This window comes from Mobula hypostoma, chromosome 7, assembly GCF_963921235.1.
Source record: "Mobula hypostoma chromosome 7, sMobHyp1.1, whole genome shotgun sequence".
Classification (NCBI taxonomy): Eukaryota; Metazoa; Chordata; class Chondrichthyes; order Myliobatiformes; family Myliobatidae; genus Mobula; species Mobula hypostoma.
This window is the reverse complement of record NC_086103.1, coordinates 83,933,741-83,960,477: the sequence shown is the minus strand read 5'-3', so window position 1 is coordinate 83,960,477 and position 26,737 is coordinate 83,933,741.

The window sequence follows — 26,737 nt, the reverse complement described above, 5'->3', positions numbered from 1 at the left end:
TGTATAACTCTGTGATTTGATGAAAAGTGTTAACGTAGCTGGCTATCACGGCCGGCATGGACACAGTCATCTGTTTCTGTGCTGTATAACTCTGTGATTTGATGAAAAGTGTTAACGTAGCTGGCTATCACGGCTGGTATGGACACAGTGACCTGTTTCTGTGCTGTATAACTCTGTGATTTGATGAAAAGTGTTAACGTAGCTGGCTATCACGGCTGGTATGGACACAGTGACCTGTTTCTGTGCTGTATAACTCTGTGATTTGATGAAAAGTGTTAACGTAGCTGGCTATCACGGCCGGCATGGACACAGTGACCTGTTTCAGTGCTGTATAATTCTGTGATTTGATGAAAAGCCAGCACACGTTTTCACTGCACCTGGCTCATGATCTGTCCTCGGCGTTTCGGCTTCTTGGAGCTCAGCTCAATGTCAACCTTGAACAGTAGCGGGAAGTAGGAATGCGGGTTGTTCCAGGAGTCTGGGTATTGCCATTCGATTCTGACTTCTCCCTTCGTCTTCTTCAAAACACTTAATTCCTTTGGAGCAGCAGGTTTTACTGAAAAGAAAAATAGGATATGCCATGAGTATTGTGTGAGGTTGCCTCCCCTCCCCAAACAAAAGCAACTTGCCAATTATGTTATTGTTGACCTAGGCAGGAAATAAAATTAACCTCTAAATAAGGTTTCATCTCATTCCTTTACAATTAAACTACTGCCATTTTTGTTTTGCCATTTCCCCATATATCCTACCCAGATATTGACACTCAGAGCATAGTTCCTAGGTTCATTATCCAGTGTCTACTCGATGAGTTAAAAATGGCTGCACGGGGTCTTTGGATATTACAAAATAGAAAGAGGTCATACAGCCTAGCAAGTCATAGAATTATAGAGTAATTCTGCACAGAAATAAGCCCATCATCCCAATGCAACCATTCTGACCAAGGTGATCCCATTATTTGTCCTTGGGCCATATCCCACTAAACCTTTCTAATCCATGTACCTGTCCAATTAATGTTTTAAATTATGTTAATGTAGCTGCCTTGACCTCTTCCTCAGGCAGCTTGTTGACACACCACTCTCTGTATGAAGAAGTTGCCTCTCAGATACCTTTAATTGTTTCTCCTTTCACTTTAAACCTAATCCCAGTAGTTTTTGGATCGCTTTCCCTGGGAAAAAGACTATCTATACCCCTCAAGATTTTATACACCTTGATAAGGTCATCACTCAGTGTCCTATCTTCTAAGGAATAAAGTCCTAATCTGACTAATCTCTCTATATTACTCAGATCCCTGAGCCCTGGCAGCATTCTCGTAAGTCTTGGAGTATTCCCATGGATCTCAATCTCCCCTCAACCTATTTTTTCTCACATACTTATCAACCCTTGGAGCATCAGAGTTTAGTGTTCAATTCAGGTGTCCTCTTTAAGGAAGATGAATGTTATTCCTGTGTGGGGTTCCTCCAGGTGATCTGCTTTCCTTCCACAGTCCAAAGAAGTACCAGTTAATAAGTTAATTGGTCATTGTAAACTGTCCTGTGATTAGGCTAGAGTTAAATTGGTGAGTTTCTGGGTGGTGCAGCTCAGTGGGCCAGAAAGGCCTGTTCCCCATTGTATCTCTAAATAAAAACTTACAGTGAGATTGGAAAGCACCTAAAGCCACTCCCAGAATTCAGGATGCAAGGCAGTAGTGCAGTGTCACTGTGCCACCCAGAGAGGACATCACAAAAGCAAATATCATCACTTCTGATGTGTATTTTCCAAAGGGGTTTGCAATATATGTTATTAACCTCCCCTCTGCATTTTTCTCCACATACGCCAAGGACATAGATTACAATCATAGCACCATGAAATCAGCTGATGCAGCACAAGCAGGAACTAAACCTGCAGCATTCTGATCTAGTTCAGCACACCACTAATCTAGGAAATGCCTATCTCACCCAAACCAATAGACCACTTGCAATGATTGAGATCACATGTAATGGTACAAATTTAAAAACAGCTTGTAAACTTTTTGTACCTTTAACCTACTGAGAAACCAAAGTTAATCACAGAGGTGCTGCCACTTAAAATTTGACAGCAATCCATATAAACAGATCGTAATTCTGGTGACTGGAAGCTAGACATACAAGACAGTATAAAAATCTCTTAAGCAGCATCTTAAAGGGGGAAAGAGTTTAGGAATGTCAGAGGTGTAGGATGAAATTCCAAATGTCCAACTGAGCATTTGAGTCCGGGTTGTCTTGGTTTCCTTGCAACAACATTAATATGTCCAGATATCAAGGATATTTTATTGTTGGCACAAAGTTTCCAGATAAAAGATCAGAGAAAGCATTATTTTCTAAAAATTGGTTCCAATGAAAGGATTTGACAGTGACTTCAATCTGGTTTCACTGACATCATGTGAAGCTCAGTCATATCCAGGTGACAAATCTTCTATCTGTATACTTACAAATATCTCTTATGTAGAAATGTTTTACGTGTGTTTCATATCGTTTGCTTGTAGCTGCCTCCACGGTGAATATAATTTGCCTTAGTTCTTCAGCGTATGGGGAAAAGGTGTTGTCTGTGCAGGTTGCTTGGATGGTACACTTTGCATTATCACATGGTGTCAAGACACACTCCTTTGGATTTCCATTTTCACCTCTATAACACAAAAGGAAAAGAAAATGTATAAATGATCCCAAAGTGGATAATGTTTCCTTGACTCTGATTTTATGTTGATATTACACGTTCTCCAGGATAAGCATGTGCTGTCTATTTGACACCAAGAACAACAAGTGGTAAATGTGCTCCTGTTATACGAGAAAGAAACTTGCACAGGCTGATACAGAAAGAGAAACGAGATCAAGCTGTCTGCCATTGTTGTAATTAATTCTCAGAACATGGACATATCTTGTAAAGCCAGTTACATGATCCAGCTTTAGTTACACTGTGTGCCTTCATCCTGAAGCAGACAGCAGCAGCTCTGACACAATTGTGTGGCGTTTTGGGCCACATTGGTGCAGAAGTTTAGCATTCCATGTTGGTGGGTTGGAATGGACGGACTTATAAACCAAAAAAGAAGGCATTTTATGAAAGATATGAGTGAAATTCATATTCAATCAAGCTCATAAGGCACAACCTGCCCTTGACAAAGCCATACTGTCTATTCCTAATCAGTGTACTAATGACTGAGACAGAAAGCACCTTATGGAGGTCAGGATTTCACCTTTTCTACATTAGTATGTGCAGGAATTTGAAGGAACAGTTTAGAGTCATAGAACTCTAGAAATATGCATTAATGGCAGTTTTCCTTTAGAGTCATAGGACAATACAGCACAGAATTAGACCCTTCAGCTCATCTAGTCTGTGTTAAACTATTATTCTGCCTAATCTTATCAATTTGCACCCAGACTTTAATCCTCCATATCCCTCCTTTCCATGTACCTATCCAAATTTCTCTTAAATGTTGAAATTGAACCCTCATCCAACACTTCTGCTGACAACTCATTTCACATTCTCACCAACCTCCAACTGAAGAAGATCCCACTCATGTTCACTCTTAAGCCATGACCTCTAGTTCTAGTCTCACCCAGCCTGAGTGGATAAAGCCTGCTTTTATTTACCCCATCTATGCCCCTCATAATTGTGTACCCTTCATTGTCCTACACTCTAGGGAAATGGAGTCCTAACCTATTCACATTTTCTCTCAAGTCCCAGCAACATCCTTGTAAATTTTCTCTGCGCTATTTCAATCTTATTCACCTTTCCTGCAGGTAGGTGACTAGAACTGTAGCCAATGCTCCATACAGGCCTCACCAATGTCTAATACAATTTCATCATAACATCCCAAATCCTGTATTCAATACTTTGATTTATGAGGTCAATGTGCCAAAAGCTCTCTTTATGACCATATCTACCTGTGATGCCACTTTCAATGAATTATGAATCTGTATTTCAGGATCCCTCTGCTCTACCACTTACCATGTGTTTGTCTTCCCAAAGTGCAACTCCCCACACTTGTCTGCATTAAATACCATACGCCATTTTTTCACCTCATTTTTCCATTGGAACGTAAATAACCTGCAAGAGTTGGTTTCCAGGCCTTCAAGCCTGTTCTGCCATTCAATAAGACTATAGTTGATCTTCAAACATCTTTCTAATGCCAAAACTATATACTTGATTTTCCACATACCGACCCACCTAAAAATACCCAGAGACTATTGAGAATGTCATGCTTCCACTGTCCTTCCCTAGCTCTGAACTAGTCCCCAATCATGGTCTACTAACATGGGTGTTATTTTGTTGAAGAGCCTGTTGAATTTAATGGACAAATATTTGCCCCTCTCCAACTGTAGCAAGAGCACCACAATAGAGGAATGTGACTCTGTTCATATAAAAAAAGATGCAGCAGTACTAATTAAACAAAACTATCATAAGATTCCTTACGCTCTGTGAAATCTTGCTGAGAAAATGGCCTTTTCTCTTTCCCTCCAGAGACAGGTAAAGTTATTGCCGAACTTCTCTGCATAGCATGTTATGTAGTTTCCATTTTCCTCTGTGTGAATGGAGAGAACAAAATAGCTTGTTGATAGAATGTACTGCCAAGATTACCCATTGTTACTGCAGTAATATTGTATAGTGTGACAGTAAGGACAGTTGAAAGCAAAACAGATCCCTGTTAATTTTTAACCTTTAACTGTCCTACTCCACCCAAGTACATGTTACATATACTCAGTGTAAATGTGTAGTTCAGCAGAAACCTTAATGCCCTGTAGCCCCTATCTTTCAATCTCATACACTTCAACTAATGAGAGACCCTCTAAGTTCCTAGTTCAAGTGTGCTTGCTTCATCCACTCTTTGTTGTTGGGTAAGTACTATTTGGGTTTACTAGTGCCTAGAAGTCTAGTCTGAAGTAAATTGTTTAACTACGCCGCATGAACCAATTCCAGACCAAACCTGAATTATTGAAGGATGCTCAATAGTTGTGGTAGGGTTTTGATGCTATTACCTCCTACAAAGTGAAACCAAGTAAAATAAGTGCCAGTAAGATTCCAATCTCAGATGAGTTCAGTACCTTTTATGCTCACTTTGACTGTCAAAGCATGGACATACCTTGGCAAGCTCCCACAGACCCCCAAAACCCTTGCTTTCAGTCTCTGAGGCAGACTGAAGTGAGAGCATCTTTCCGGAGGGTGAGCCAATGGAAAGGATCCAGACCAGATGGAGTACCTGGCCGGGTACTAAAGACCTATGCTTATCTCAACTGGCTGGACTGTTCACTGATAGCTTTAACCTCTCACTTCTGCACTCTGAGGTACCCCCTGCTTCAAGCAGGCTTCAATTATACCAGTACCAGAGAAGAACATGGTGAGCTGCCTCAATGACTATCATCCAGCAGCACTTACATCCAGTATGATAAAGTGTTGGAGATGAAACTAATCAATTCCTGCCTGAGACGTGACTTGGATCCACTCCAATTTGCTTACTGTCACAATAGGTCAACAATGGATACCATTTCATTGGCTCTTCACACAACCCTGGAATATCTGGACAGTAAAGAAGCATATGTGCTCTTCATCACTACAGCTTGATATCCAATGCTATCATCCCCTCAAAACTATTCAGTAGGCTTCAAGACCTAGAAATCAATACCTTTTTGTCCAACTGGATTCTGATTTCCTCACTTACAGACCTCAGTCAGTTCAATTGGCAACAACATCTCCTCCACAATCACCATCAGCACAGGTATACCTGTGCTTGTGTGTTTAGCCCTCTGCTCTACTCACTTTATTCTAATGACTGTGAGGTTAAGCAAAGCTCCAATGCCATACTTAAGTTTACTGACGACACCATTGTCATTGGCTGAATCAAAGGTGGTGATGAATCAGCATAAAGGAGGGAGACTGAAAATCTGGCTGAGTAATGCCATAACAACAACCTCTTACTGAATGTCAACAAGACCAAAAAGATTATTATTGAGTTCAGGATGAGGAAACTGGAGGTCCAAAAGTCAGTTCTCATTGGGGGATCAGAGGCAGAGAGTGTCAACAACTTTAAATTCCTCAGTGTTATCATTTCAGAGGACCTGTCCTGGGCCCAGCATGTAAGTGCATTTACAAACAAAGCACATTGTGCCTCTAGTTCCTTAGAGGTTGCAAAGTTTTGGTATGACACCTAAAACTTCTATAGGTGTGTGATGGACACAATATTGACTGGTTGCATCACAGCCTGGTGTGGAAGATCCAATGCCTTTGAATGGATACAGCCCAGTCCATCAGGAATAAAGCCTTCCCCAATACTGAACACATCTACAAGGAGTGCTGGCACAAGAAACACAGTCCGTCATCAAGGATGCCCACCATCCAGGCCTTGCTCTCTTTTTGCTGCTGTCATCAGGGAGGAGGTACAGGAGCCTCAGACCCACACCACCAGGTTCAGGAACAGTCATTACCCCTCAACCATCAGGCTCTTGAACCAGAGGGATAACTTCACTCAACCTCACTCACCCCATGTCTGTACTGTTCCATCAACCTATGGACTCTATTTCAAGGACTTTTCATCTCATGTTCTCGATATTTGTTACTTACTTACTTATAATATTTATTTGTTTGTTTGTTTGTTTGTTTGTTTATTTATTTATTTTCTCTCTCTCTGTATTTGCACAGTTCATTGTCTTTTGCACATTTTGGTTGTCCTGTTGGGTGTGGTCTTTCATTGATTCTATTATGCTTTCTGTATTTACTGTGAATGCCCACAAGAAGATGAATCTCAGGGCTCTATATTATGACACATATGTACTTTTAGAATAAATTTACTTTGAACGTTGCACTTTGAACAGCAGTATGGCTAAGTGCCACTGGCTCAAAGATGTCTTACAAGAAAGTTCCCTGCCCACTGTAATTCTCTCACCTTTCAGTATTTTATCTGGTTGTCTCCCCACGTCTATCAGTATGTAGTAGTGTTTTAGTAACGCTGCAGTGCTATTGAGGTGACAGCTATAGTTGCCTGCATCTGGCCGATCTGTCACTTCGAGGTGAAGGATGTTGCTGTGGGCATTCTTGGAGAGTGGCACTCCATCCAGGCGCCAGTGGATGCCATCCTGGAGCTGATCTGAAGTCGCATTGCAACTCAGGTGTACCAACTGATTGGTATTATTTACAATAGTGTCTGTGGAAGATAAATAGATAGATACTTTATTGATTCCAAAGGAAATTACAGTGCCACAGTAGTATTACAAGTGCACAGATATAAATATTAGAAGAGAAGTAGAAAGATTAAAAAAATAAGTTCCCACAAACAGCCAAACAGGAGGGGGTCATCACTTCCCCAGCAACAGGTTGACTCATTATAAAGCCTAATGGCCGAGGGTAAGAATAGTATGTTAACTCACGTGTTAACTCTGCTGTAAATATTGGAAGGTGGTCAGAACTTTCCCAGCAAATATAACTGGGACTTTTTTGAGCAAGAACATAACTGTATTTATATAGGGTCTTTTGTAATCTCATGAATTCCTCCAGTGTGGTCAGTGCATAACCCAACATGACACTGGAAGGAGATTTTCCTAATCAAGTCAGATAGAGAGGATGAAATATGCTTGATATCTGTATTGTTTCAATTCAATCTTCCAATTTCAGAATGATATGGGTTCAGTCCTTGTCTTTAGACACATAAGCACCACACTGAAATAGGATTCCGTTCTGGAGTCCTTCACTGTTGGCAGTGCCATCATCCTTGGAAATATTAAACTTAAGCCCTCTCCTCTCTCTGCAGATGAGAAAAGATAATTCTCTACCACTTCAAAACTAAGTTGAGTACTATGGCCACTATCCTACCAACATATTTACTCCATCACCAATACTGAAAACAATAAATTAAACATAACGTATTATGTTATATTTTCAGTTTTTTTGATAATTGATTACTGCATTTTTTCTTATAAATAAGTACCTGTTCTTCAGATATCAAATGTGATTAAATGAAAGTGTTGTTTAACTCTTGTGGCCAGCTTTAGGTGACTGAGAACTGCTCAGAAAATATCATTAAAGCTACCTTAAGCATCCCAGGTGTTATAAGTTCTCCCCTTCCTCACTTAGTGTCCCTCTTTTTCTTTCTCTCTCTCTCTCCCTCTTTCTCTCTCTCCCCCCACCCCCCTCTACCTCTCTCTCTCTCTCTCTCTTTCTCCTCCTGTACAACTTTTGTTTTTCTCTTTCCTTCTCAGGTTAATTTTGCTCTCTCCCTGTCCAGTTTCTCCCTCAGCATTCCAGAGTTCTGAAGAAAGCCTTCATTGGTCCCAAAACTATGACCCTCACAGACTGCAGAGAACTGTTATAATTCCCAGTACATGGAAGAGTACTTTTCTTAGCGGTAACCTTTGGGAGACCACTTGTTCATTCTGATGGCCTCCTCACATCTAAAATGAGGGACACAGCGGGACAGCAGATAGTGCTGCTGTTTCACAGCTCCAAAGACCCAGATTTTATCCTGGCCTTGGGTGCAATCTATGTGGAGTTTTTAGGTCCTCCCTCTGGTTACGTGTTTTCACCTGGTGCTTTGGTTTCCTCCCACCTCCCAATGTCCTGCTGGTAGGTTATGTAAGGGGGTTTCGTCTTTTATGTTACTGCGGAGGCTAATTAAAAGGCTTCTTTGTTATGTTAAACGCTGAGAAAACTTTGCGCTAGCAGCTTGTTGTGGGTTAAGGGGTGATAAGAGGATGTTACGAACCAATTGGGGTAGTTGTTATGACTTTATTGTATGCCATGGGGTGTTGGGGCAGAAGGCGGGAGAGAAAGAGAGAGGATGGACCAGGTGCTGTGAGTCCGCTAACGGGGTCGGACCCCGAGCGGGGCGTTCATCGAGGGGGGGGAGATGGAGACGGACTTGTGTGGAGCGGCTGGTCGACCACCGTTGATGGTCCCAGGTGGCCGGTCGAGGTGGTCCGAGGGGTCGCATGGTGAAGAAGAAGGTTCTTGAGCTCCAACTGTTTTGTGCACGAAGAGCTTGAACTTTGATAATTGTGGTGCCTTTTATTTTCCTTTTATATTTTATTCTCTATTAATTATAAAGTTCCAGTAATATCTATAAACTGTAAATCATTTAATTGTATCTGGTGTATTGTCTGTTATTTGGGCGGGGTGGGGTACATCACACAGCATCCACACAAACTAATTACCCAGTTTGGCGGGGCCGAGGGCTGTTTCCCTAGACGACAGCGAGCCGAGCGACCCTGAGGGTGGCCGGGGGGCTGCAGTTATAAAGTCATGGAGTCATTCGGCATGGAGACAGGCTCTTTGACACAACTGATCTATGTCGACCAAGATCCCTACCAAATCTAGCCCTATTTAACTGTCCACATTGCTTTAAACCTTTCCCATCAAAGTACCTGTCCAAGTGCTTTTAAAGTGTTGCTATTAGAGCTAATTGGTTACTGCAACTTGCAAACTCTAGTTAGGAAGGTTGGTAGGAGAGTTGGGCAGGGAGTGAGAACTTGATGGATACATAATGTTGAAAAAGGAACAGAAAATAGGAAGGGAAATAGATTTGACGGGTTGCTCTGTGAACAGCAATAGACTGGATGGGCCAAATAACCTCTTTGTATATTGTAGAACTGTAAGCTGATCTTCCTGGATATGTCCATGGTGTCACCTCACAGCAGTTGATATAGCTCCCTCTATTGTAGGACTGCAGAAAGAAGCCTTTCCTTAAGTGTAGTCAAGAAATGGTAAAAAAGCACCAGGTATTACTTACACTTCCATTCAAATGCCATTCTCACTGTTGTAATCAGTGACGAGAACCACAAACAGAGCAGCCAACGGCCAACCATCTGTCAGAGAAGGGGCAAGACAGAAATCAGATTAGTGTACAGAAAACTGCCCTGAGCTTCAGCTAATAAAGCTGAAAGGAAGAAGCCCCTGTGCTCTGACTGTTGTAACTTGGGAGTTGTAAAATATTAGTTTGTTGCAGTCTAATTTGATTGATACACACCATGCTGAAAATAAAAGGGAAATAAAGATTCTTGGTTTTTATTGCACCTTCACAATGTGAAGATGCCCCAAAAAGCTTCAGTGCCAATGACGGGCTTTTAAAAAAGTTCTCACTGTTGTTGTGGTAGAAATTCTAGTTACCTCCCCCTTTCTCTTTAGGGATTGCTAAGGTATTCATTTCAAACTTCTTCCTTTTCAATACATATTAAACAGCTAAACTAGTCCTTTTATGTCAATATTTCTCAAATGAAAATAGTACAGTTTTCACATTGAAGAAATGGAATAATATAATGTGTTTCATTTCTGTGAAATAGTTTGATGAATTTCATAGATGGTGCAAAAGGCACAAATATTTTATTTTGTTTTTTAAATTTTATTTGGAGCTTTAGCATAGTAACAGGCCCTCCCAGTCCAATGAGCCCATCATCCAACTAAACACATGTGACCAATTGAATATTATTCCACAATTCAAGGTTTCTTACCGGGAAGCTTTGCAATAGTGATAAAAGGGAATACTGTTGGTCAATGTAGGGTACGCAACACTAACCATAGGCGTTCACAAGAGGAGTCGTCTCTCTTCCTCAGACTTTCTCTGATTAACTCTACTAACGGACGACTTGGTGTGATATCAAGAGTAAGGTCTTGGCACAGGGAAAGATGTTAAGAGATGACCTCGTCCATGAGAAGAAACACATGTGATGCAAAGTTGTAACAAGTAGAACTACTGTCTTGTAGTTCCAGGGACTTGGGTTCAGCACTAACCTGTGGATTTTGAGATTATGAGGGTTTCTTCCAGGTGCTCTGCTTTCTTTCCACATCTCAAAGATGTGTGAGTTGGTAAGTTATTTCACTGCTGTAAGTTGTTCACTATATGTAGTGTAGGTGGAGGGACTGGTAGAGATACAAAGGCTCTAGGGAAAATTACTTAGGCAATGGGATTTTTCTAAACGTTAGTATAGACTAATATGTGGAATGGTATGCTTCAATACCATATGGAAAACAGTGTTCTAACAAACAGAGTTGTTAGATATATATTCACCTCTCCATGCACTGTAGAATTAACATTCATAGTCCATGCTGGGCTCTATCTACCTCCTGATGTTTATTCAGTGGAATTGAAAGACTCATGTGAAGAAAGGTGGGAAGTACATCCTCCAACTAGGTGAAAAGAGAAAATCTGTAGATGCTGGAAATCAAAGTAATACACACAAAATGCTGGAGAAACTCAGCAGGCCAGGCAGCATCTATGAAAAAGAGTAAACAGTTCAAGTTTCAGGCCCAGGTGGCGACTGTTTACTCTTTGCCATAGATGCTGCTAGCCTGCTGAGGTCCTCCAACATTTTCTGTGTATTACAAAAAAACAGGTGAACTCATTCTTCTCATTGATATCTGTGGGCTGTTGTTACCTTTACATTTTACACATGAAGTTATAACTGCAAGAAGGAGGCTATTTAGTCCACTGAAGCATGCCATTACATTGTGAGAGTAATATTTCTCAGGGCTCCTCAATATGCTTTCTGATGAGTGCCTAATTCCCCTTTGAAAAACCTCACTGTTTTTGTTGGAAATATCACACAACAGATAGTTGTAAATAACAAATAATCTGCATTAAAAAAATCTCTTCCCTGTGCATTTTTCATATTTTCATATACCTTTAGATCTGAACTTCCTGGTCATTGAATTATACACTCATGAGAACAGTTTCTCTCCACATACTCTGACTAAGTCTGTCAGGGGTATGAACATGTCCATCAAATGATCTCTCAAAGTTGAGAAAAGAAAGGCTGCAGATATTGAAAATACAAAATAAAAACAGCATGCACTGGGAAGTCGGCAACTATGGAGAGAAAAACAAAGTTCATATCTGAGGGAGGGACAGTTCAGATGGAGAATCTTCAACCTGAAATGTAGCTCTGTTTTCTTGTTCTTTGATGCTGCCAGACCTGCTGAGTATTTCAGACATTGTTCCAAAGACAGCCACCTCATACCTGGAACCCATGTAATATGCAGTATTTTTATTCTACAAAATGAAGTTTCCTTCATGCTGACAGCAGTTTGTTTGACGCTTGGAGTAATAAACGTTTGATTAATTCAGTAATTATAATCCAGGCAATGGTTCAACACTGGTCAAACTCAGTGAGATCAAACTACTAAAAATTAGACATACAACAAATTTTAAGTTGCAAAGAATGGGAGGAGGGAAGAAAGAAAAAAATATCTGTGCTGGTAGAACTCAGCGGACTTTGATTGATTCAAATGTGGTAGTTTTGAGCAAAGGAGAAAGGTTATTGAAAAGCAAAGAAGTATTTCTAGAGAAAGCATAGAGATGAAGGTAAATTAATCTGAACCATCAGGAAGAAACAGGAAAAGTGATGGTCAATTCTAATGGCTTGTTATCTGAAATTATTGAATTCAGCACTGCGACCTGAGAGGTGTAACGTGCCATTAGATGGCTCCTTAATGCTCTACAGGAATGGCAGATTGTTGCCCATTGATTAGGCTAGGCTAAAGTTTTTCATTCAGCCTTCTAAATATCACTCTTAAGTGAAAACTACAGTTTGTCAGTTACATCTATCTGTAGCTACAAAGCGAAATCTGTATTGTTCAGACCATTGCCATATTTTCCACTTGCACTTCTTTATAGAAACATAGAAACATAGAAAATAGGTGCAGGAGTAGGCCATTCAGCCCTTCGAGCCTGCACCGCCATTTATTATGATCATGGCTGATCATCCAACTCAGAACCCCACCCCAGCCTTCCCTCCATACCCCCTGACCCCCGTAGCCACAAGGGCCATATCTAACTCCCTCTTAAATATAGCCAATGAACTGGCCTCAACTGTTTCCTGTGGCAGAGAATTCCACAGATTCATCACTCTCTGTGTGAAGAAGTTTTTCCTCATCTCGGTCCTAAAAGGCTTCCCCTCTATCCTCAAACTGTGGCCCCTCGTTCTGGACTTCCCCAACATCGGGAACAATCTTCCTGCATCTAGCCTGTCCAATCCCTTTAGGATCTTATACGTTTCAATCAGATCCCCCCTCAATCTTCTAAATTCCAACGAGTACAAGCCCAGTTCATCCAGTCTTTCTTCATATGAAAGTCCTGCCATCCCAGGAATCAATCTGGTGAACCTTCTTTGTACTCCCTCTAAGGCAAGGATGTCTTTCCTCAAATTAGGGGACCAAAACTGCACACAATACTCCAGGTGTGGTCTCACCAAGGCCTTGTACAACTGCAGTAGTACCTCCCTGCTCCTGTACTCGAATCCTCTCGCTATAAATGCCAGCATACCGTTCGCCTTTTTCACCGCCTGCTGTACCTGCATGCCCACTTTCAATGACTGGTGTATAATGACACCCAGGTCTCGTTGCACCTCCCCTTTTCCTAATCGGCCACCATTCAGATAATAATCTGTTTTCCTATTTTTGCCACCAAAGTGGATAACTTCACATTTATCCACATTAAATTGCATCTGCCATGAAATTGCCCACTCAGCCAACCTATCCAAGTCACCCTGCATCCTCTTAGCATCCTCCTCACAGCTAACACTGCCACCCAGCTTCGTGTCATCCGCAAACTTGGAGATGCTGCATTTAATTCCCTCATCCAAGTCATTAATATATATTGTAAACAACTGGGGTCCCAGCACTGAGCCTTGCGGTACCCCACTAGTCACCGCCTGCCATTCTGAAAAGGTCCCATTTATTCCCACTCTTTGCTTCCTGTCTGCTAACCAATTCTCCACCCACACCAATACCTTACCCCCAATACTGTGTGCTTTAAGTTTGCACACTAATCTCCTGTGTGGGACCTTGTCAAAAGCCTTTTGAAAATCCAAATATACCACATCCACTGGTTCTCCCCTATCCACTCTACTAGTTACATCCTCAAAAAATTCTATGAGATTCGTCAGACATGATTTTCCTTTCACAAATCCATGCTGACTTTGTCCGATCATTTCACCATTTTCCAAATGTGCTGTTATCACATCCTTGATAACTGACTCCAGCAGTTTCCCCACCACCGACGTTAGGCTAACCGGTCTATAATTCCCCGGTTTCTCTCTCCCTCCTTTTGTAAAAAGTGGAGTTACATTAGCCACCCTCCAATCCTCAGGAACTAGTCCAGAATCTAACGAGTTTTGAAAAATTATCACTAATGCATCCACTATTTCTTGGGCTACTTCCTTAAGCACTCTAGGATGCAGACCATCTGGCCCTGGGGATTTATCTGCCTTCAATCCCTTCAATTTACCTAACACCACTTCCCTACTAACATGTATTTCGCTCAGTTCCTCCATCTCACTGGACCCTCTGTCCCCTACTATTTCTGGAAGATTATTTATGTCCTCCTTAGTGAAGACAGAACCAAAGTAATTATTCAATTGGTCTGCCATGTCCTTGCTCCCCATAATCAATTCACCTGTTTCTGTCTGCAGGGGACCTACATTTGTCTTTACCAGTCTTTTCCTTTTTACATATCTATAAAAGCTTTTACAGTCCATTTTTATGTACCCTGCCAATTTTCTCTCATAATCTTTTTTCCCCTTCCTAATTAAGCCCTTTGTCCTCCTCTGCTGAACTCTGAATTTCTCCCAGTCCTCAGGTGAGCCACTTTCTCTGGCTAATTTGTACATAACCACAAATTACCCTACAAGCTTTTCTCTTACATGTCCCCATCAATAGAAAGTTCATTGTCTGAGAATATATACTTTTTCTGACCACTATGATGCAGAAAAATCAGGCGATGTTCTTTTCACCTACTGTATCTTTGACTGTTTTAACTTCTCTGCTCCCATCACCCACTCTAACCATCCCCCAAACCCAAGCACACAGTACTCTATTTACTTCATACCAATTGCAATCTGGTCACCAGTCCTGATGCAGGGTTTTGACTTGAAATTTCACAATTCCTTTCCTCCTACAAATGCTGGTTGACTTGTGGAGTTCTGATTGTTGCTCCAGAATAATTTATATTTATTTCAAATATTCGACATCTGCTGTTTTTCTTTGCTTTTCAATATTCCCAAACAGTGTAATAAATAACGCTTTCAAATGATTTGCTATTTGTCATGCCAGCTTTTGTTTTGAGTTAGACGTACAGTTTCCATGCAGGCATATTCGAAATTACCTCATACCCAGTCAGCTTTCTCTGGCCCAGTGTAATTGCCCATGTTGAGCTCTGGATTACTCTCATTTCTGATGCAATGTGTAGAATAAACCTATCTTTGGAATTCCTACAAAATCTCATGTGGTCCTTCGCTATAGAACTAGGCTAGCAATGCTGCACAGCCAGAGACAGTGTCATTTTCCAAAAGAGGTATTAAAGTTAGACTCTGCTGATGGATGTCAATGCTGCTCTGCCCAAAATCTCAAGAAATTGCAGACAGCTGTGAATGCAGCCCGGTCCATCACAGAAACCAGTCTCCCCTTCATTGACTCTCTTTACCATTTTTCTGTATTGGGAAAGCAGCCAATGACTCCTTCTGCCCTGGTTATTATTCTCCTCTTCCTGCTGGGCAGAAGATATTAAACATTGAGGACATGTACCACCAGACACAACAACTTTTATCCTGCTATTATCAGGCTCTTGAACAGCCCTCTTATGTGATAAAGATGAACTCTTGATCTTCTAATCTATCTTGTTGTGCCCCTTGCTCTTCATTTGCCTTCCTGCGATTCATTGTAAAGTTACATTTGACATTTCATTTTCCCTGTTTATTACTTTAATGTTCTTAGCTATGGAGTGATTTGTCTGGATGACACACAAACAAAAACTTTTTCCTGTATCTCAAGTGATAATAATGAACTAATTCCAACTCCAATAACATGTCAGAATGGTGCAATTGCTTTGGTTTATTTCTGTTTCTCATCCATATCATTGAGAACACATTAACCAATTCTCTCAGTTCTTTTGCTTATCAGAGCTTGTTAAATTCCTCCAATACAATAGCCATCACTTTTAAAAACTCCACACAATATACCAGATGGGGAAATAAATTCATATTCTCCATTAAGCAATTTTAAAATTAACATTAAAGTCAGTAAACCTCGATTTACTTATTCTTGCCCCATAGGTGTTCTGGACAGACTGTCACAATGGCGTGGTACTTCTTTGACCAGCTTTTAAATCCCAAGTTATGAGCGGGAAAATAGATGTTAATGTTAAGTGTTAGTTTCAGTATTATAATTTCATTTGATATATTATGCTATATTTTTTCCTTCCTAAGTGGAGTAGAACGGCCCGTTCAAACAGAAGATATGACGAAACTAAAAGCATTATGTTAACGCTATTTATTTATTTTAAGATGTTTTAGTAGTTTTTACCGCTATTCAGTTAACTCCGAATAACCCCTGACAGTTTCAAAATGAACACCAAAAACACTTCAGAATAAAAATGTTCAATCCACTCCAACGAAGTCTCGCAACCTGGCAACATCCTGACACTATGTGTGTCTGCATCTGATAATGGCTCAGGGTTAACTTTAGACGAGTGTTTTCCCTCTGAAATCTCGCACTCACTGTAGTTTAGAAACATTAAGTCCATTCACCGTCTGCCCCTTATACATGAGAAGTCTATCTTACCTTACATGAGACCTTTGCCGTTCATCTCCTACTTGAACAGCAGAGGTTCACGCGCTGTGCTTATAAATATTTCTGAACCGAGTTATTTTTGCATAACTCTGAGTAAGGGATTCCTTCCGGGGGTTACCACAAAACGAAAGCTACAGGAATTTTAGATACTCTTGTCTCTCGCCCATTTTAACTTTTTTTTCGCGTAGGCGGGTTAGTAGAGTGTATGACAGGTCGAACCATGGGGGCAAAATGTTGAATCATCGAAATTTTACGTTCGAAAAGTAACAGTGAATAAAATACAAAATTTAAAGCAACACTAAAGCCCTGAAAATCTGAAGTTAGAGAAAAAAATGTTGGAACTATAAGGCAGATCAGGTGTCATCTGCATAGAGTTATCCTTTCAGGTCGAAGACCTTCCATCGGGCATGCTAATCTTTCTTATCTTTTTAACTATACACCAATAATTTCGATCCGCAGCAATTAATTGTGGTTCTGGTTACGAAAGTTGTAAGTTCCATTCAACGCTTTAGAAAATAATTTCTCAAACCCTCTATCTCAAATGTTCCCGTATAAAATCAAACATTGCTTTTGACCATGATTCTTGTTATCACCGATAGCTAAAGAAAAAGGAAAAAATGCCATTTGAAATGCCATTAATTTACGAGAAAGCACAATATTAAATTCATCGGCAAAAAACCATAAAACATATCAAATTAAAAGATGCAGGCATCCGCTTTACACATTACCTCCTGAAACTTGCACATGTCAATGTCTAGGGCTGCGAAATACCAATGTTGTTACTGTTTTTATAGTTCAATACCGTTCTCCGTGTTAGTTTTTAGTTTAAATCTCGACAGTTGTCACCGATATCCTTACAAATTATTTCTGAACGTTAGATCGAAAATAATTACACATTAAACTGATTTCGTTGTTAGTTGCTATTAAATAAACATCGCATTGATAAAGTTTACAATAAATTGCATTACATATGATTCCGTTCCATTGCATTTACCTTGTATCTCGTAGTGCGGTGCTACTTGTTCCCTCACACCTGAACTCGACTGTCAAGCGTCTTTATAACTGATATCGTGCGGAGGTGTGGTGATGCGGTGAAACGAACTGAAAGTGGAAAGATTTCACCACGTCTTTGAATAATGGATATGAAAACAACCGAAAGACTCGGCCATTTTACTTTGATGTAAACAATATTTCAGATATGCGACTCTCTTTAGTATATTTCCCTGGGAGATCCCCTCACTCCGTTATTATTTTTAATAATGTTCCGTGCTGTTAGTCAGTCTCCCGCATCATCTTTCACAATCACACCTTTAACTCTGATTTGGCACGCTTTGCCCCCCACAGGCACCTTTCTTCTCCCACCCCCTCCCCCACTGAAAAGGTAGTCATTACCTTTTTCAGTAACTTTCCAGAAGTTTGATTTTTGGTGCAGTTATGTATGATGGAAATAGGATGGAACCCCGGACCAATAAGAACCAAGGGAATCAGAATAAAATGAAGCAGTTGAGGATCCAATGAAGTTTGAACAAAATTACCTTTCATAAATAGAATAAGTGGCAACGTTTACTTTTATCCAGAAACTAAACTTTATTCGTGAAAATACAAGCAAGCAATAAAATGTGATCAGTGTATGTCTCTATACTATATTCTGCCAGTAAGTCAATCTGCAATGGAGACACAGGAAAGTACAGATGTTGTAGTTATACTTGCAGTGCATCGATGCCACTATTTAAACAACGCACTTTGAAGTATGTACTTACATGTGGTAGTGGGGCAGGCTAAAGTGGGACTGAGCCCTTGCACCATGAAACCAATAATAATGGCAACCTCATATATTGGTTAGAACACTAAAAGAATATTATATTTTATACATTTATTTTGAGGGTATGCTACATCGTAGGTATTGGTAGGTGACTGTCAGAATGACGCATTCACGTACGCACACGTCAGACTTTTTCGTTTGGAGTTTTCCAAACCGGGTTGCTCTCGCTCTCACTCGTTGTTTCGTCACCTCACGTACTGGATTATTCCAAAAAGCAAACCCCGCTTCCAAGATTTACTTCCCATAATTTTGCTTAAACCTCGGGGAAATTCACATCCCGGAGTCAAACTTCCTCTCCCAGCGCTCTCCGCCCGCTTCCACATTAGAACCCCTTTGACGCTGACTTGTTCTTCACTTTCAGTTTCTACTCCGTCCTGTGTGTAAACGCGAGACAATACATTTATGTAATGCTGAGGGACAACCCCTGTAATAACCCGACCGCTCTGTGTCCACTCTCTGGCTATGCTACATGCCTTATTAGTTCCGTATAGGAATATTTTTGTGTGTCAGAATCAAATCGCACCTAAATTAAGTTGTCATGTAGTATCTAAACAACATTGTAAACAGAGGGAAAGGGCCCGGAAACTGGAGCTCGGCGTTGAGATTTCCGTGTAGCACTATAGAAGTGGCCAAGTTCATCCCAATGTTCTTTTGGCTCAGTGATAGTGGATGCCATTTTACTTTGTAGTAAAATAGTCCTTAGTTCAGTGGGATATCCCTCGACAGGACACCTTCAGCAATGATTCACATATATGTGCCACCAAACATCTTGCTGCAAAGAATTAATAGCAGAGGGAGGAAACTAACAGAAGCCCAATTAATAGGTATTCTTAGAAAAGGAAGACTGGTGAAATTTAGCATTTCTTTCTGTGGTAGCTCTTTGAAACAGTTCAGTATCACAACTCGTTTTCCTTCTCATTGAGTCATAATGCAATGCAGAACAGAAATAAGCCCTTGGACCATCAATTTCACTGTTGCCATTAATTACCCATTTACACTAATTTCATTTCAGTCTTTTCCATGCTCAACTCCTCCCAAATCCTATCCCCATTGATCGACAATTGTCAATCTACACTGCTCAAGCAACCCATGGCTCACACATGTTGGTATGTGGGAGGAAACCAGAGCAAACTGAGGGAATTCGCCCAATCCTGGGAGAACATGCCGGCCTCTACACAGGCAGCATTAGATGTCAGGATGAAGCCCGGGGTCACTGCGAGCTGTGAAGCCACTTTGACATTCCGGACCCTTGCAAAGTCTATGTTCCTTTAGAGTTAAATTCTACAAATAATTCAGATTGTTTGTTTAAAAAGTTATCAACCTCAGAGTGAAATAACTAGTCATTTCCTTCTATCGCTTTGTCAATCATTTTAAATCAATCCCTTCTGTCTCTAGTCTAACTTCTAAGTGGAATCAATTTGCTGCAAGCTGTTATCTTAAAAGCTCTATTAATTTACGTAGCTTCTCTTCTCTCACCAATACAATCCAAGCAGTCCTTCTATGTAACTGTATTTCTTCATTCCTGCTAACATTCTGCTCCTTCTGTTCGGCCTTCACACCTTTTCAGAAGTATGATGACCAAATCTCCGTAAGACACTCTGATGTCTAACCAGTATTTTGCAAAAGCTAAGTTTTTTAAAAATATATTCAATGGTATGAGGTACAATACCAGTATCCATTTTCCTTGTTGTTTCTCCTGTTTGATCTGTCACTTTCAACAAATTGTGAATATGCACTCGGCCTTTTGTTCTTGTATCCTAATCAATAGATGACTGTACAATTCCAATGACCCTCAGGAGTTTGATGGTACTGCACTACCAGACTTTCCAGACGGTTGGATGCTCCTCATACTAATATTACAAAACACACTTTTAATTAATGTTTTTCCAAAAAGTTAAAAAAATTGTACTCAGTTTTCTGGTGAACCTGTTGCATTTAAAGAAAGCATGGGAAACAGAACTCCATTGAGGTTGAATGGAAAGTGGGAAATGGGGGCTGAGGGAATTCGGGAAGAGTATGAGAAACAGGGCCCTGGTAAGTTTGAACAAATGTCAGGAAATGGAGCCCCAGTTAATGTAAATGGATAATGGTGAGTTGAAACAAAATATGGGGAATATGGCCCTGGTAAGTTTAGCAGAAACTAAGAAACAGGGCCTCTGTGAGTTTAAAGCCGTAGAATGTTAAATTTGTGTGAGCAGAGTTGCTGCTGAGTTTAAGTAGAACACAGGAAGCAGGACCTTGGTGAATTTAATGCAAAGGCAGAAAATGGGGCCGGGGGTGGGGGGGTTGAAAGGGAATGGAGGAAGTAGCATTCCATGGCCCATCTCACCTACTGTCACCTTTCTATCAGTTCTATCTCTCTATAGTTAGATGTTTGTCAACTTCACCAGCTTTCCACATCCACCCGAAATAACCCAGAATGGCTGGTATGGTGGATCAGTGACAAGTGGCTGATATCATGTTTGTGATACCAATAAATTTAAGTTACTTCCACTTTTGCCTGAGGTTCACTACTGCTGCCTGGCATTCTATTACATTCTATGAGCAAGAGCTTGGTCTGAGTGATTTGCTTCATGATTGCCCTTAAAGAAGAATAGAGGAGTTTGAGAAATGAACTCCACAGTTTGCAGATTAGGTATAGCAGTAACATAAAAGAAGCAGATGAGGGCTGAATTGGAGGGATGCAGAGATCTCAAAGCGATACAGTGTAAGGAAAGCTTGCAGAGATAGTGAGACTGATTGAAAGCAAGAACAAACCTTCTCTGGAATATGAGCAAGTGGAGATGAGTAAGATACAAGAGGCACTGCAGGTGCTGTAAATCTAGAGCAATACACACAATGTGTTGGAGGAGCACAGCAAGTCAGGCAGCACCTCTGGATGGGAAGAAACTGTCAATGCTTCGGGTCGAGACCCTTTATCAGGACTAACAATTTGTCTTTGTTATGATTACTGCTGTAGTCAAAATCCTTTTCAAGATTTACTAACCCTTACACTGCAGAAAGGTGATGCAGAGAAGTTCTCAAGGTTCCTTGATTGAATTATTTGTTTACAATCCCATATCATCATCATCATCATTATGTGCATTGTCACATGACATGGGCAGTCATGGTCTTCCATTTGCCTTTAATCTGTGCCTGTGAGGAAGACCCCCTTCACACTGTTCTTATTCTTTTCTCTATCCATGACCATGATTGTTCTTGGCAAATTTTTCTGCAGGAGTGGTTTGCCATCACCTTCTTCTGGGCATTGCCTTTACAAAATGGCTGACCCCAGCCATTATCAATACTCTTCAGAGATTCTCTGCCTAGCATCAGTGGTCACAGAACCAGGACTTGTGATATGCAGAAGCTGCTCATACGACCATCCACCACCTGCCACCTGCTCCCACGACTTCTCATGACCATGATCGTGGCGAAGGGGTGGAGGGAGGGGTGCTAAGCAGGTGCTACACCTTTCCCAAATGGAGGGAAGGAATGCCTTACACCTCCTTTAGTAGAGATGTGTAATACAATCCTATAAGCTTTTGCTAATGGTGAGGAGACTGCCTGATTACGCATAATTGCAGAGTGCAGTAGTAACAAACAATCTACTGGAGAAACTTGAGTCAGGCAGCATCTGTGGGGGCTGAGGAGTTTTTGATGTTTTGGATTGAGGTCCTGCATCAAGTTTAGAAGGCAGTGTCTGGACCTGAAACGTCCACAAATATGGCTCGCCCACTGAGTTCCTCCAGCAGATCGCTTGTTTCTCCAAATGCCAGTACCTGTAGACTCCAGAGTCTCCAGTGGAACAGGAGCAGGCTGCCACCCATTGTTATTTTGCTCGCATCCTCAGGAATCTATGGATATGCTTCTGAGATTCCTCCTCTCCTCTGTAGACCTTTGTATCCTACCTGTTACCACGTTTGTCCCTTTCAAATGCATAAACTCAGTTCATTTGTGCATTGCATTCTTCTTTACCCCGCCTCCTTTTTCACTGTTAAGCACATCACTATGCATGGTCACCAATTTTCGATGAAAATCTGTCCAAATCCATCTGTCCTGAAATGCTATATATCTGCTTTGAAAATCAGGCAACGAGGATTTGTTTTGTAAGCCACCTTCAAGTTTCTCCTGTCAGCTACTCCCCTTTGTTTTCTTCTGTTAAAGTCACTTATAATCTATTTCACCACTTTCCCTAACATCAAATGGATGATCACTTTTCTCTGTTCAATCTGAGATGTGGAACCACCAAATACCTTGCTGAAACCTTTGTTTATGGCATCAAGCATTCCATCCTCAACAACCACCTTGCCAAAGAAATTTAATTAAGCTCATCAGACGTAACCTTCTGTTTACAAATCCCTTCCCTAAATATTATGCCATTCATCAGAATCTTTCCCAGTAATTTCATTAGCACTGACGTGAGATTGGCTGTTATCATGCCAATAACATTCCAGTCTTCCAACAGCATTCCTATAATCAAAGAAGATTGAGAAATGGTGTTCAGAATATGTGTTATTACCTTTCTTTTCTTATAAGTGCTTGGGATGTGCTTTATCTGGAACTGATCACTTATCCACATTTATAAATTCTGGACTTCTTAATATCTGTTCCAATATGTAAAACTGCAAAGATTCAGCAACAATCTCAGATTTTTGGTGGTGCCAGTCCAACACTTTTTCCATACTATAGAATATTGTTCTTACTAAAGCCCAAATATAATTTGATATTGCTTTATTCACATGCTTTTCAGCTGAATACTACATTTTTCAGTTGAATAATGAGTTGAATGGGAGCACGAAATATGCAAACACTCTGGTTTCTGGGTGTGGTCTCCTCACGTTCTGAACTTCAATACTGTCTCTGCTTCCACACAACCTGACTACAGATGTTGGCCCAGGTCCTGAACCTCGTCAGGACTCCCGGCTCAAGCCCAGACTAATAAGTGAACCAGATGCCAAATCCTCAAGATTTCTGAACAATCAGATACCAGATTATCAATCTGAATATCCCTACTTTCCTCTTTAGTGCCAATGTCTGTATCACCATGGTTTCCCAAAAGATGCAGGCAAAGTATTGATTATAAACATTATACATCTTCAACCTTCACACTGAACTATTGTTTTGCTAATCAATATAGCTGGCTCTTCTAATTACAGAATATTAGAAGATATTTTTAATTTTACTGGCCAATATTTTTGCACAAATTGGAAATCAAAAATACCGTAGATAGTAAAATATGAAAAGTTGAAAATTCTGTAATCAGCAAATCCAGCTTCAGTGGAAAGACAAATGTTTCTGAACTGATGAAGGATCTTTGAATTGAAACATTTACTTTTTTTCTCTTTTTGTCTCGATGTTGCCTGACCCTCTGACTTTTTCCAGTATTGTTTTCTTTACCATACCATTTTTTGCTTTTCAAATGTCTTTATTACTTCACCCTGCACCTTTTATAGCCCTCAAGGCTTTAAACACTATTGTCTAAACTTTTGTTTGCTTTATCCTGACCATTAAGTCACTCTGCATGCATACATGGGTGCGGAAATGGAACCCATCTTTTTATGTTAATTAGAACCTACTTGACTGAAGTTTATCCGTTGACTCATTACAATAAATACTTTCCACTGTTTCGGCACTGGTTTACCCTCAAGTTCAAAGTTAATTAATTATCCAGGTACATATATGTCACCATATATAACCCTGAAAATCATTTTCTTGCAGGCATACATACTAAATCCAAGAAACAATAGAATCAACGAAAGAGTGCACCTAACAGATGGACAGACAACCAATGTGCCAATACAAAAGAAAACAAATAAATAAATAATTAACAATAAATATTGAGAACATGAAATGAAGAGCCCTTGAAAATGAGTCCATAGTTTGGGGGAACAGTTCAATGATGGGGTCAGTGAATTTGAGTGAAGTTATCCCTTCTGTTTCAAGAGCCTGATGGTTGAGGGGGTAATAACTGTCCCTGAACATGGTGGTGTGAGCCCTAAGGCTCCTGTACCTTCTTCCTGATGGCGGCAGTGAGAAGAAAGCATAGCCTAGACAGTGGGGGTCCTTGATGATGGTTGTTGCTTTCCTGCGACAGCGCTTTGTACAGATGTGCCCAATGGTGGGAAAGGCTTTACCTATGCTGGATAAGGCTGTATACACTACTTTTTGTAGGATATTTCATTCAAAGGCATTGGTGTTTCCATACCAGGCCATGATGCAACCAGGAAAGTAACTGCATATGGTCCGCTTATCAGAGAAGGCACTTATCTCTGTTTTGTAAAATTACTGTAGTCTAGAATTTTTTTTACTGCTATTTTAACTCGGCTTTATTCCAAAACTATTGAAGGCAAATGTTTTTCTGCTGTGATGCTTCCAACATACCCTGGTTCATTCTGTAAGATAAAGTCCAGTGCCATCCTTTCTCGTGCTTTGCATCGATTAAAGCAATTCTCTGAATGCTTCCACATGTTGGTGGCTGATTAGATATCTGCATTAACAAACAGGTGTACTGTGTAACTAGTAAAGTGGCCACCGAGTGTATTTTTCCTCTTATCACACAATTTGAAAACAAAAAAGAATAAATGATTAACTAGCTTCAATAGCTATAATCACCTGCTTATATTTAATATTTTGAGTATAGACAGGTAACTTTGAAAAAGTACATATTTAGAATGATAACACATCCCAACTAGAAGAAAGCTTTTGAATATTCAAATAATGATGGTTGGTACGAGAGTTTCTAACCACAAACTGTAGATACCCAAATGTATCTTGTTTGTTACAGTGTTAAGGGATGCATATAAAAAAATAAAACAAATGAAAATGAAATTTTAAATTTAAAAATTGGCATGTCCTGAAATATGCCTAAAGTGACAGGAACACACCTTTGACAATATGTTAATAAAGAGCATCTACGGCAGTAAAGCAGCATCTATTATCCAGTGTTTGTCCCTCCTGTTGTGTGTGGTCTTCCAGTGATTCTATCGTGCTTCTTGTTTTTACTGAGGCTGCTTGCAAGAAAATGAATCTCAGGTTTGTATATGGTGACATATATATACTTCGATAATAAATTTGCTTTGAGCTTTGAACATTGAACTTAATACCTTCTCTGATCTCATGCTGAAGTTTTCAATAACTACCAATAACCATTGGACTCTACTCAATACATCATGTGTACATCTTATCTCTCCAAAGAAGGTATCTCAGGAGGCACTGCTTCAAGAAAGCAAAATCCATCATCAAAGTTCCCCACTCTTCAGGCCATGCAATCTTTACACAATAGGAGGCATAGAAGCCTGAAGTTCCACCACACTAGATTCAAAAGCAGCTATTTCCCTTGAACCAACCTGCACAACCCTCATCACTACCCTGCTATTGCAATGCATTCATTTAGATTACCCTTCCAGGGGCAGCAGTTTGGGAGCTGGTAAAGGCATTGACTCATAACTACAGTGACCCAAGTTTAATCCTGACCTCCGAAGTTGTTGGTGTGGAGTTTCCACATTCTCCCCACGACCACATGGGTTTCCCCGGGTACTCCAGTTTTCTCCCCTATCACAATAACTTGTCAGTTAAGTGGCCACTGCTAATTGCTCCTAGTGTAGGTAAGTCTGGGAATAATTGATGGGGCAGTGGCAAAAATGAAATGGGATTAGTGTAGAGGGGTGGATGATTGGAGAGGGCTTCATGAATTGAAGGGCTTGCCTATGTGCTTTATGACTCTAATACTCTAATTCTCTCCTCACTGGCATGTAGCACTGTTCTCTTTCTATCTTTGCTGTTCATACCAACATTGGCTACAATCAAAATGCAAAAAGCTGAAGGACTCAAAGGATCAGGCAGCACTATGGAGGGAAATGGACAGTCAGTGTTTTGGGTGGAGACCCTTAACCTGTATTGAAAGACAGAGGGGAGATAGCCAGTATAAAGAGATGGAGGGAAGGGATGAGGGATGGAGCGAGAGCTGGCAGGCAATAGGTAGATCCAGCTGATGGGGGGGGGGCGTGGGTGGGAGGGCATGTGTAGTGGGAAGGGGCTGATTGGCGCATATGCAGAACTGGAGCATGCCAGAAGGTAGAAGGTTAAAGGTGGAACTCAGCAGATTAAACAGTATGGGTGAGATAAAGACTGGGAAAAGGAGATCAATGTGCTTTACTGTATATACATTAGAGCAAATAGAACTCCCTATTACATGAAAGGACTCAGGATAAATATTTGATCATTGATGGCTTTCCTCCCCACTTCCTGACTTCTGTCTCACTATTTCCACACTCTGCTCCTCCATCATCCTAACATTTCCTCCCCTTCACCTGGATCCACCTATCACCTGCCAGATCTTACTCCAACCCTTTCCTCCATGCCTTTATCCTCGCTCTCTCC